This window comes from Prionailurus bengalensis, chromosome B2 (assembly GCF_016509475.1).
Source record: "Prionailurus bengalensis isolate Pbe53 chromosome B2, Fcat_Pben_1.1_paternal_pri, whole genome shotgun sequence".
In the NCBI taxonomy this organism is placed as follows: Eukaryota; Metazoa; Chordata; class Mammalia; order Carnivora; family Felidae; genus Prionailurus; species Prionailurus bengalensis.
In genome coordinates, this window is record NC_057349.1 from 117,319,930 (window position 1) to 117,334,267 (window position 14,338).

The following is a 14,338-nucleotide window of genomic DNA, read 5'->3' on the forward strand; positions in this document are numbered from 1 at the left end:
CAGCCTTGCTGGATAAAGAATTCTTGGCAGCATATTTTTCTGATTCAGCGCATTGAATATATCCTGCCACTCCTTTCTGGGCTGCCAAGTTTCTGTGGATAGGTCTGCTGCAAACCTGATCTGTGTTCCCTTGTAGGTTAAGGACTTTTTTCCCTTGCTGCTTTCATGATTCTTTCCTTGCTTGAGTATTTTGTGGATTTGACTATGATATGCCTTGTTGATGGTGGGTTTTTGTTGAATCTGTTGGCAGTCCTCTGTGCTTCCTGGATTTTGATGTCTGTGTCTTTCTCCAGGTTAGGAAACTTTTCTGCTGTGATTTGCCTATATATAAGCACATATAACCCTTCTACTCCTATTTCTCTCTCTTCCTCCTCTGGGACCTCTATGATTCTGATGTTGTTCCTTTTTAATGAGTCACCGATTTCTCTGATTCTCAAATCGTGCTCTTTTGCCTTAGTCTCCCTCTTTTTTTCTGCTTCATTATTCTCCATAAGTTTGTCATCTATAATGCTGATTCTCTGCTCTGCCTCATCCATCCTTGCCACCGTGCATCCATTCGAAATTGCAGGTCAGTTGTAGCATTTTTTATTTCATCCTAACTAGCTTTTACTTCTTTTATCTCCACAGAAACGGATTCTAATCTATTTTTGACCCCAGCTAGTATTCTTATTTTCGTGATTCTAAATTCTTGTTCAGACATCTTGCTTGTATCGGTGTTGGTTAAGTACCTGGCTCTCATTACTTCCTGCTCTTTCCTTTGGGGTGAATTCCTTTGTTTCATCATTTTGAAGGAAAAAAAGGAATTAATGTGGTAAAAGCAATTAAAATTAAAAAAAATAAGAAACTAAAAACAGCACACACACACACACACACAAATCAAATAAATGATGCTAGATCCTAGGTGTGTTTTGGTCTGGGTGTTGAAAGGGGCTTGAGAGATTAGAGGAAAAAGGGGGAAAAAAAGGAAAACATTTGAAAATTTGAAATAATGAATACAATGAAATAGAATAAAATGCTATGATGGAAGTGAAATAGAATTTAAAAATTTACAAAAAAGTAAAAAATATAGTAGATAAAAAATTAAAGAAAAATCTTTTTAATAAAAATGGAAAATAAAAATATTTTTTTCTCTTTCTGTATTCAAGAAAAAGAAAAGAAACAAAAAAGAAAAAAAGGAAAATGGAATAGATGGACCAGTGAACATACTGAAATATGATTGAATTTACATTATTTTCCCCTAGAAGTCAACCTATTAAGCACTTTGTAGTCTGTAAACTAAGCAGGCAGAGAAACTTGTGGTGTTCCTGAAGAGCAAGGTTTGCCCATTTGAGCAGGGCTTAGTGTAACAGCTCCGTTCTCCACTAGATGGCACAGCTTAGCTTACTGGGGTGGATTGTTGTGGTGCTTGTAGGTATGTGTGTGCATGTGTGGGAGGGATGAAAATGCCGTTACCCACCTACCCAGTCTCTAGTGTCGGAGCTCTGTTCTCCCCGATCAGCAATCGCCCACCTGTCCTTTGTCTCCAGCATCCATCCACCTCCCACTTTTATACTGTCCATGACCAAGCCGTCAGGTTGCCAGCACCTTGCTCCTGAGTTTTATCTTATATGTGGCTGTTTTTCCTGACCCCTTACTTCTGAGTGATCGTGGCTTTGACCCATTCTGACCCTCTGTGGGAGGGTCTCACCAAGCAATGTCCAGGTGCCAGCCGCACCCAGCAACGTTTGCAGGACCATGCTGCTGCCAATGCCCAGAGACTGTGGCTGGGTGCCAGTCCATCCCAGAAAAAGTTCACACAATCGTGTAGCAGCAGCGTTTCAGGGATTATGGAAAATCTCAACACACATCTGGCACCAGGCTTCACCCTTAACCTTGTTCCAGCACCAGCGAATGTGGCTGTTCTCCCAGGTCCACTGATGCCTTTGCCTGTGGGGAGTCCTCCCAGCAGGAGAACCGCCTCTTCCCGTGTGGCCTGAAGACCCTGGACTTCACTCTGCTCCTGGGGATTCACCCTTCACACCAGAGCACCGCCAGGTATCAAGCTGCAGATTCTCAGACTCTGTGCTCCCCTTTTTATAGTCTTAATGGAATTTAAACCCTCCCCTTTCCCCTTTCTCCTTTCTCCCTTTTTAGTTCAGTCCCTGCGGCTATTTCCACTTTTCCACTTTCTCTACAGCAGCTTTTGGGGGCTCTACACTTTCTCTACAGCAGCTTTTCTCATACTCCCCTTTCCACTCCCCCACCCCCCGTCTCTGTCTTCTCTCCACACACAAAAACAGTTCCCTGCCCTCCACAGATTCTCTCTCCCCCCATTCACCTCTCCACACCGCGTACCTGCTGAGTTCTGTGGTTCAGGTTGTGCAGATTATGTCTTAATCCTCAAATCAGTTTTCTAGGTGTGCAGGATGGTTTAGTGTTGATCTGGCTGTATTTCACGGGCGCGAGACACACAAAAAAACCTCCATGCTGTTCCACCATCTTGGCTCCTCCCCCTTGCCAAATATTCATCAGCCAGATTCTAATTTTTGCGTCTAATTGATATGAATTAATACTTCACTTTTATTTGCAATTTTGTGAGAATTTTTCCAACTCTGCTGCCCAGAGTTTTATGAGATTTTGACTGCATTACACAGTCAAATAGGAACAACCATGAAATTTGAGTCACACAGGGCAAAATGTGCATATGATAAATCAATGAGTATTGCGACTGAGTGTGTACATTTTGCTAAGTAATATTGAGTGAAAAACAGAACATCCAAGGAATATCATAGCATTATTTGCTAAAAATTTAAATGTCCATTTTATCATTCTCTACATTCTTCTTGTAACAGGAAATGGCTTCTGAATACATGGCCTCATCTGTCATTGTCAAGGATTAAATATGAACCAAATTTGCAAGGTATTTTTTTAATGTTTGCTAGAGCAGAATAGTGTCATTGTTAACAGTTTTAAACATTTTATGACTTTAGAATATTTCCTTAAAAAAAACAACACACTGTCAAACTAATTAAAATTGGTCATGAATATTAATGTTTGAGTTGAAAACATCTGCCACTAGGTGGCAAACAACCTACACATAGAATTATACAAAAGAGAAAATTATAAATACACTATCATATATGCATATTATACTAGACAGTGAAAAAATATACAGTTAATACAGTATCCTCTATGCATTGTTAATAACATCTTCCTGGAAACATAAGCATAATGGTGCAAAGAGTAACAAATGTACTTTGTGAAAAATTGAGTGAAAAAAATTTTTTAGGAGAATGAGGATAACATATACTTCACCTTGCATCTAACGTTTGTCCTTACTGTGGAACTAGCACATGGGCATTTACTATTTAACTCATCTGTGCTCTCTAGGTAAGGCATCTCCCTGTGGTTGAAGACACATTGATGATGGAACACTATAGCCCTGAATGACCTTGAGGTGTCCTAGGGCTTCTTATCTGACTTCATGGATTCTACGTAGTTCTCAGTTTTTATACCATGTTGGATATAGGAGAGGAGTCCTGTTGGGATTTTTCTTCCACCATTTGATTCAACCCTCTTGGAAATAGGAAAAATAGGATGTTATGTTGAATAATGTAGACATTGGTACTAGACTGCCATGTTTGAATATTAGCACAACTACTAACAAGTTGTATAATTGTGGTAGATTATATAATTGCTCCCAAATATTTTTCCTTTCTTATAAGACAGTGATTTGTTTCCATCTTACTGATCTTAAGCTTGACCATGTGTGTGCTCTGGCCACTGGTATGAGATGAGAACTTCTGAGATCTACTCTGTTAGCAGCTTTCAAATATACAATGTAGCATTATTAACTATAATCATCATACTGTACATTATCCTTTCAAATGTTTTAAAATTCTTTTTATTCTATTGGATATTATACGTTTTTTAAAGTGCAGAGAATAGGGGTGCCTGGGTGACTGAGTCAGTTGGGCGTCTGACTTCGGCTCAGATCATGATCTTGTGGTTCATGAATTTGAGCCCCACATCGGACTCTGTGCTGACAGCTTGGAGCCTGGAGTCTGCTTCTGATTCTGTGTCTCCCTCTCTCTCTCTTTCTTTCCCACTCGCACTCTGCCTCTCTCTTTCTCTCAAAAATAAATAAAGATCAAGAAAAAATTTAAAGGGCAGACAATATAATACCTGTAGGTTGAGAACATTCGCATTTTAAAATAAGTTACTTTGCTCTTTTAATTGTATTCAATATAATTTTTTTCATCAAAGCAATTTCATCTACCCATATAAATGTAAAGAAATATAAACAAGGTCTCCCTTCAAATATAAGGCATTGTATTTTAATTTTTTAAAGAAATGATTTTATTTTTATTATTTTTTAATAGGCTCCACACCCAATATGGGTCTTGAACTCAAGACCCTGCTACCAAGAGTCACATGCCTGCCACTCTGGAAAACAGTATGGAGGTTCCTCAAAAGTTAAAATAGAACACCCTACATCCAGTAATTGTACTACTAGATATTTACTCAAAGGATACAAAAATACTGTTTCAAAGGTACACATTCACCCTGATGTTTATAGCAGCATTATCTACAGTAGCCAAATTATAGAAGGAGCCCAAATGTCCACCAAGTGATGAATGGATAAAGAAGATGTGGTATATACAGTAAAACCTTGGATTGTGAATAATTTGTTCTGTGAGTGTTCCACAAGATGAGGAAACCTTTCTAATAAAGTTTAACTTGTTAAATTAGTGATGTCTTGAATATGAGTAGTGTCATGTGACATGATGCTGAATGTCACATGATCACAACTGAGTCAATGGTTCTTCTCTTTCTTTCTCTCTGCAGGATTGTGGGTGACCATCTCCCACACTCAGATGCTCTGTCTCGGGCCACGGTGTTTGGCAGAAATCAATGACTTTTCAGAATGTTGGGAGGTGCCCACAACTGGCACGAATGTATTTTTGTCACTTCAAAGCACCTATGGACAGTCTCTTGCTTTTCCATATATGAATAAGCTTAGGAATGCTTTGTGTCTTTCTAGGTCAGGCTAGACCCTTTCCTCTGCTGCCTTATTGCTGGTTACATTAAATATGGTATATGACAAGAGTTTATTAATAATATACTATAGTTAACATTCGTGCAGCATATGCAATGGCCCCCATGCAGAAAAAAGGTTGAAAAGAAAGGCAGTAAGAAGGAGATGATTATGGTGGAAGTTAAGTAGGAAATCATTGAGAAGTACAAACTGATAGATCTACATCACGAGCAACAGCAAGAGGCTATGGAGGAGATCTCATCTGCAGAAGAGGAGGAGAAAAGGGCAGAAGAATCCCTCACTTCAAATGAGATTAGGGAGATGTGTAAAATGTGGGAAACAATGCAAAATTTTGCAGCACCCAAATAAGGCCGTAGCAGTGCAAGTGATGAATCTGTTTAATGACAATCCAACATCACATTTCCATGAAATCTTCAAAAGGAGGCAAAGCAACTGGCATTGGGTAAGTTACTTGTTGAAGTTTCACAAAAAGAAAGATTCCATTGAGCCAGTAGATAGCAGTGATTCATTAGTGATAGTAAAAGTCATCTTACACAATTACCCTCTTCTCTCTCGTCTCCCTCACATCAGCCACAAAGGTTTTCAAAGGTGAGTGCAGGTTAATTGCTTATTTTCCTTTATATTTTGTATTTTATTATTTTGTATTATTTTACAGTATTGTAATAATTTTTATATGAATATTTTGGGGTTGTGAAACGAGTCATCTGAGTTTCCACTATTTCTTATGGGGAAATTCAATTTGATAAACAAGTGCTTTGGATTATAAGCATGTTTTCGGAATGAATTATACTTGCAAACCAAGGTTTTACTATATACAATGCAATATTACTCAGCGACCAAAAATAATGAAATCTTGCCATTGGCAACAATGTGGGTGGAACTAGAATGTATTATGCTAAGCGAAGTAAGTCAGTCAGAGAAAGACAAATATCATATGATTTTACTCATATGTGGAATTTAAGAAACAAAACAGATGAACATAGGGGAAGGGAAGGAAAAATAATATAAAAACAGAGAGGGAGGCAAATTATAAGAGGTGGGCAGGGGGATGGGCTAAATTGTGATGGGTATTAAGGAGGGCACTTGTTGGGATGAGCACTGGGTGCTGTATGAAAGTGATGAATCACTGGGTTCTATTCCTGAAACCAATATCACACTAGATGTTAACTAACTTGAATTGAAATGAAAACTTGAAACTAACTAAAATCATTCAGTTCTTAAAAAAAAAAAAGTCGCATGCTCTACCAACTAAGCTAGCCAGGCATCCCTCAAATGTAAGACATTTTAAATCTTTCTTTTCTTTTTCAAAACATATTTCTAATTCTTTCATGAGAATTTTAACATATATATTTATGATGCATATTTATGCTTGAAAGTCTTGTATTATTCTCTAACACTTTATGTACATAATTTGAATTTTAAAATTCTGTGAACAGAGACTCTGTTAAAAATTTCACGTGGATTGAGTTAGCATTATGATTTTTAGCGTACAATTGACCCACACAGCATTTATTATAAACCTTGATAAATATGCATTAAGCGTAAAAAAAAAATTGGAAATACATCTTTTAATGAGATAAGTGAGGCTATATCTATGTATGACTATTACTTATTATTAAAATAAAAAATTATATTTCCAAGTTTCATTATTACAGATGTAAGCACTGAGAAACACAGCTCATCTAAATAAGTTGATGGAACTGGAAGGAATTTGTTATGGCCCTGTTATTCAATTCTTTGAACTCCTTTTGAGTTACATAACAAAAATCTATAGCGATCTATCATCAAAAATTAATTTTTAATCATCTATTGGTTAAGAACTCAGACTCTCATTGAATTTTAATTTAAAAAATTTAAAAAAGAACTTCTCATTTGGAACCAATGATTTGAATTACTCACTCTCTCAACACCATCACCAATATTTGGAATTGTTCTCGTTCTTTTTTGTCAGTGAAGTTTGTTCAACCAAGGCAAATACAATACAGTACAATTCAGCTCAGGAAAGTGGTTCATGGGGGATTATAAAAGGAGACGTAGAAAATGGAAAAACACAGAGGACAATGTTAGCAGTTTTAAGGGAGCATACATATGGAAGTTGAAGATCAGGAAATTGATTTCCTTAGAATCACAGGATTTTATATAGGCCTTGGGAAGTTTCCAGGTGCTCCCAGGTGTACACAAACCTCAATTTGAAGGTTACTGCTCTATTGTCAGGAGAGTGTTCTTTCCTGAGATAGATGAAGGGGGCTTTGCTTTACAAGTTTATCAAAGTCCACTTCCCAGTCAATAGACTTAATATCATTATTTTACAAGTTGCCCTTTTGAGACAGAATGGACAACTCATTAGTTATTGTGTGTAAAAAGAAAGCTCTTGGCTAAATTAAGTTATGAATGATCATGGTCTCTCCAAAGGACAAAGTCATCCTTAGTTCTAAAAGTACCTTTCAACACGCTGGATTCTAGGGACCCTAAACTGCACAGAGCCAGGTGGAAAGGTTTTGAGAAAGCCTTCCCTGAAATCTCAGGCTTGACTGGGTTCCCCTCTTCTGGGCATCCATAACTCTCTCTGCAGACCTTTATGTAGTAAAAATATATTAAAATCATTTTCTTATCATCGGTGTTCCCCACCTAATTGTGAAGTCCTTGAGATGAAAGGATTGTGTCATATTCATTTTTGAACCTCCAGTTTCTGCCAGTACTTGTTATATAGAGTTCTCAATAAATATGCATTGAAAAGAACTGCACCAAACGAAGTAGAAATAATCATATTTGCATGGTGTGATGTGAGAAATAGAGAAAAAAAAATTTCTGCCCTGAAATATTAACTCTACCAGTTATTCTTAATTCCTTTGATAAAGCATTTCATGTCCCCTGGAATCCTAATATTAAAAAATGAAATATTATGACAAAGATTTAGCTGGGGGAATCACAACAGAGAGGACAGAAATAATTCCCTACAGTGGGAACAATCCCTGCAATAACACCACAGGGAGAGAATGTTCCAGGAGAACAAAGAGCTAGACACACGCATGATCACCAGGGTCGGCTGTGAGATTTGAGATTTGATCCTAAGGATAATAAATGGCCATTAGAGAATATTAAGCAGGATATTGACATGATCAGATTTGGTTATTAGAAGATTACTCTGGCAGATATCTTTTCCTGGTACAAAGCCAAGCTGGGTGAATTATACAACTCTCCTACTAAAAACCATCGAAACTTCTGGAAAAACTATTTTTAAAACATTTCTTTAAAACACTGAAAAGACAATAAATGAATAAGGAACGTCCAGGAAAAAAACAAAAACAAAAAAGGGGAACCCTGGATGTTCAAAGAACCCAGTGAATTCCAAGCAGGATAAGTCAAAAGAAGCCCATAGTTAGATATATCACAGTGAAGCTATAGAACAGCAAAGACAAGGAAAAACAATTGTTAAAGCAATCAGAAGGCTGAAATCAAAGTGTTGGTAGGGTTGATTCTTTCCAGAATCACCAAGGGAGAATCTGTTTCATGCCTCTCTCCTAGCTTCAGGTGCTTGTTGGCAACCTGTGGCATTCCTTGGCTTGCAGTGGCATCACTCCAATCTTTGCCTTCTGCTTCACATGACGTCTTCCTGTCTGTGTCTCTGTGTGTCCTCTCCTCTTCTTTTAACGACAAACCTCACTAGATGTAGGGCCTACCCTAAATCCTGGATGATTCTGTTTTGAGATTCTGAATGTATTACATCTGCAAAGACCATGTTCCCAAATGAGGTCACATTCTGAGGTTCTGGGTAGACATGATCTTTTGAGGGCCATTAGGTTACCTCCAAAGAAAAATAGTAGACTATTTTCTAACAGTAACAGTAGAAGCTAAAAACTAAGAAATTATATTTTCAATATGCTGAAAGAAAGTAATTTTTAGCCTAAGCCCAGTGAAAATATATTTTAAGAACAAAGGCAAAATAGAGTCATTTTCATACAAATGCTGGGTCAGTTTGCTACCAGTAGACATTTGCTAAAAAAAAAAAATTCTTCAGGCAGCGGGAAAATAGACCCAGATACTAAAAAGAATAAAGAAGGGCACCTGGATGGCTCAGTTGGTTAAGCATCTGGCTTCCACTCAGGTCATGATCTCACGGTTCGTGAATTCAAGGCCTGCGTTGGGCTCTGTGCTGACAGCTCATAGCTCAGAGCCTGGAGCCTGCTTCAGATTCTGGGTCTCCTCTCTCTCTCACCCTCCCCCACTTGCACTCGGTCTCTCTCTCTCTCTCAAAAATAAGTAAACATTAAAATTTTTTTTTCAAAGAATAAAGAATGTAGATAAAGGTAAATATGTAAGTCCATGTAAACATTGACAGTATAAAATAATAATGATAATAGTAACAGTGGAATTTTTAAAAGGTAAAAGTAAAAAACAATGATAACTAAAATGCATGGATCAGGATGGCATGAACTGAGTTAGCATGTTCTAAAGATTGTGGATTGTCTGAAAGGAAGGTAAAAGCAGTGATCACCTTTTTTGTCAATTTTAACCACACAGTTTAAAATTTCTGGGCAGCCATTAAAGAAAGAGGAAAATAGGGAATAAATTTCAAACACGTAATTTAAAAGTGAGTGGTTTAGACACACACACTTTCGCACAACCAGTCCCAACGCAAACAGGGAAAGAGAAAAAGTAAATGGAATAGGGGGGACAGGCACATCTGGAGGGCTCAGTCAGTTAAGTGTGGGGCTCTTGATTTTGGCTCAGGTCCAGATCTCACAGTTTGTGGTTTTGAACCCCGTGTGGGGCTCTGTGCTGACAATGCCAAGCCTGCTTGGGATACTCCCTCTCTCTCTGTCCCTCCCCTATTTGCTCGTGCTCTCTCTTCTCTCTCAAAATAAATAAATAAACTAAAAAAAAAAAATAGGTGAGGCAAATAGGAAGTACAAAATAAGATGCTAGGTTTACACCAGGTATATCAGCAGTAACTATATTAAACATAACTGGACTAAATGGGCCAAAGGACAAAGATTGTCAGAAAAACAAAAAATACAACCGCATGATGTTTGTAATGAACGTAACTCAAATATATATACACAAAATATTGAAAAAGAAGAGATACAAAAAAGAAATCATGGAAGTACTTACACTATAAATCTTAAGGCAAAATGCATTACTGGAGAAAAGATGATTACTTCATATTTATTATGAAGTTTCACTTGCCAGGATGGTATAACAATTTTGTATTGGCCTTCAACTTATAATAGAACTTCAGACTCCATTATTCTAAACAAAAATTAAATGAAATACAAAGAGAAATCAATAATTATAGTGCATGATTTTAATTCACTTCTTAACAACTGATAAAAGAAACAAGTAAGATTATATAAGATTTGAAAAATAAGATTAGTAAAATTGACCTAAGGAACAAATTCAACCACTTAAATACGCAGTCTTTTTAAGCACAAATGAATCATTTTCAAAAATTGATCATATATGAAGCCATAAACAAATTTCATCACATTTTAAAGGGCTGAAATAATAGCATATTTTCTGATCACACACAATTGAACTAAACATCATTTTTTAAAAAAGTATATGTAGGGGCGCCTGGGTGGCTCAGTCGGTTAAGTGGCCGACTTCGGCTCAGGTCATGATCTCGCAGTCCGTGGGTTCGAGCCCCGTGTCGGGCTCTGTGCTGACAGCTCAGAGCCTGGAGCCTGTTTCAGATTCTGTGTCTCCCTCTCTCTGACCCTCCCCTGTTCATGCTCTGTCTCTCCCTGTCTCAAAAATAAATAAAATGTTAAAAAAAAATTAAAAAAAAATAAAAAGTATATGTAAAATATTCCCATGATTATAAATTAAGAAATATACTTCAAATTAACCCATGGATCACTTGTAACTAACTCTTGTAAAATGTAATTGAAGTTGTTCTTGGGGCGTCTGGGTGGTTCAGTCCATTAAGCATCTTACTTCTGCTCAGGTCATAATCTCATGGTTTGTGAGTTTGAGCCCTGTGTCGGGCTCTGTGCAGACAGCTCAGAGGCTGGAGCCTGCTTTGGATTCTGTGTCTCCTTCTATCTCAGCCTCTCCCCAGCTCACACTCTGTCTGTCTGTCTCTCTGTCTCAAAAATAAATATTAAAAAAAATTTTTTAAGTTGTTCTTAGAAGAAAATTTATAACCTTAAGTGTGAATATTAGAAAAAAAGGGGGGCTGAAGTTTAACACTTTACAAGATGTTAGACATAATCCAGCAAAATAAATTCAAAAAATGGAGGACAAATATAATAAAGATAAGAACAGAAATTAATTAAATATAAAACATAAAGAGGGCCAATTTAACCAAAAATTGGTTCTTCAAAAAGTTTAAACAGTCAAAACTCTGATACCACTGAATGTGAATGTGAATGTGTGTGTGTGTGAAAGAGAGAGAGAGAGAGAATTAAGAAATTATTACTATCAGGAATGAAGAGGGAAACATTACTAGATACATCAAAAAGTTAATGAGAAAATATTATAAACAAATTATGCCAATGCACTTAACATGTTAGACAAATGCATCTTATTAAAATTGACTAGAGAAGAAATTGAAAACTTAAATAGTTCTCATATACAGTTCGTCTAACAAATGTGAAGCAATAAAGACCTTTCCACATACGCACACAAAAAATCCCCCAGATACATATGACTTTTATTATGAGTTCTATCAAATGTTCAAAGAAGAAATCATTTTCATCTTCACACATTTTTGTATATGAAAGAGATTCCCCAAAGCAGTTTAGTAGGCTTACATAAACTTCATATAAAAACCTGACCAGCACACTACCAGAAAGGAAAATTAAAGGTCAATTCAACTCACGAACATAGTTAGAAAAATCTTTAAAAAGATAATAGATCATAAATAAGTGAAGTTTAACCTATAAGAGTTATATTTTTTTAGCACTAGGAAGTAAATACAATTTATCAGAAATAACAGATTGAAGACTAATCATGAGTATTTTAATAGATTTAAAAATATTTAATTATATCCAGCATTCATTTATATTTATATATGTATATATACATATATATATGCATATATATACATATATATGTATATACGTATATTAATGCCACTTGACAAACTATTAATAAAAGTGAAATTCATTAATACAGTAGAAGGCATCAACCAAAGCCTACAGCAGAAATTTCTAATGATGAAATATTAATATCTTTCTCTTTGAAACTGGGGATAAGATGAAAATTCCTGCTGGCACTACCTCTATTTAACATCTTATTGGATGTTTTAACCAGTACAAGTAGACAAAAATGAAGATAATATAGAAGTATTAGAAAGAACTAACACCAGTGTCATTATTTTCATACAATATAGTTGAGTAAACAGAAAGCCCAAAATAATCTAGATATAATTTATTAAAATTAATGAGAATGTAACAAGATTAATGAATACAAACTAAATATACAAAACTTATGCTATATGACTACATATCTGCAATAATCATATTAAAGTGAATTTTAAAGATATAATTTAAATAATAAAAAACATAAGAATTTAGAATTAAATATGTTAAAAGATGCATACACTCTCTTCAAGAAATTTGTAGAATATTAGTGAACACAATGACTCATTTAAAGGATCACCTTCTGGTTACAGTTTCAACAATTTTGAACACAAGATGAAAAAATGACAGATAATAATGGAGGGCATTAAAAAAAATCTTTAACTCCAGGCTGATAGCAAAAATATTTAAAAATAAGGGTGAGAATGGAAAGCTCTTCTTTACAAAAGAATGCCAAATTAGAATTCTAATTTTTTTAAATGATAGAATTTGAAGTCACTCTTTTGTAACCTCCACAGTAGTAAGTGATCACCAATGGATACCAACATCATTAGGTGAAAGATTACCAGAGAACAGGATGTGCATACAATTTTATAATGTTATCCAGTAGGTTATTTATTAATTTCAAAGGGAAAAGTTACCTTTTCAAAGGTGAAATCTGGCAGACATCACCTTAATGAAGAGATCAAACCTGACATCTACAATAATGAGACACTGAATCAAGTGTGTTCTGAGGTGAACACTGAGGAGAAAACATCACCTCTCCTACAGTATTCCTGCCAAAAACCTTAACCTAATTACGAGGAAACAATAACCTATCCACACTGAGGATTTATAAAACAGTTGGCCCAGGTTCTTCAAAAGGTCAAGTTCAAAAATGTCAATGTCATGAAAGAGGAGAAGGAGGACAACGGGGATGAGGATTGAAGAACTACTTTAAATTTATGAGACTAAAGATACATGACAACCAAACGTGTTGCATGAACCTAGATTGTTTCTGGGTTTTTCAAAAAAATGCCCAGACATACAGGATTTACAGTTCTGGGCTTGACCAGAGAAGCAGAGCCATTATGAGTGATTTATTATGGAGATTAGATCCTATGCAATATGGAAGCTGATGGAGTGGTCTAAGCAGGCCAGTGTCTCTGGGTTTAGCGTTAAGCCAAAAAATTGTTTTGGGTTGGCCAGCCTAGCTGTCAGGAAGGAAAGATGGATGCGGACGACAGCAAAGACAAACCAGAATCTGAGTCTGTTCCTCACCACGCGCGACCTCTGTGTAGTGGAAGACCTGCAAGAGAAGCTAGCCCCTTCACCATAGAGATACACATGCACTTGGAAAAACTGAAGGAGGCGATCTGGCAGGGGCTGGAGGGTCAACGGGTTTAGGTGTTGCCCCACACAAAGTGAGCTAGCGGAGCAGTGACGATGTGTGTGAATTGCCACAGTGCCTGGTGCTGAACACTGACCTTCAGAGAGATACACAATGGCTGCAGCTCCACGTCTATCTTCTAAATCTCCCGCAAGTTTCTCTTCTGAACAATGCTAAATCAGAACCACACAGAAAAGGGAATTCTGAGAAATTCTAGTTCCATCTTAACTAAGTTAAAGTATACAAAGCTACCATGATCTACTTTTTACCAAGGTGGCATCCATATGTCCCTTGTTTGGTCATGGTCATCTTACAAATAAAACCATGCTTCTACCTAACCTAATGCAAATATTCCCTATGCAACAAAAAGACACGTGGATTCTTTTCCCAAAAGGTAATGCAAAGCCCTTTTTCTACCTTTGGGTAATACCTCTTCCAGCTAAGCCCCACTCTTCCTTTGATATCTTATCATTTAATACTGGGATGTAAGGTTAATTACTATCAATACATTTTATTTTAGGTGGTAGAGGAATGGTAAAGGGGAAAAAATTAAAACAAGGAAGAAGTACTTAAAACTATTACAGTCCTTGTTTCTGCAACTGAGCACATGGTCATAGCAGGTATGTA

General features: G+C 36.5%; 1 long non-coding RNA gene across 1 annotated transcript; it reads right to left on the minus strand.

Annotated features, from left to right (window-relative positions):
* Positions 1–202: 202 nt before the first annotated feature.
* Positions 203–14,046, minus strand: LOC122489976. Its single transcript, XR_006299056.1, has 3 exons — positions 14,035–14,046; positions 1,842–1,847; positions 203–321 (listed from the first exon to the last, which is right to left on the minus strand). It is a non-coding gene; the product is annotated as an uncharacterized LOC122489976 (long non-coding RNA).
* Positions 14,047–14,338: the final 292 nt, after the last annotated feature.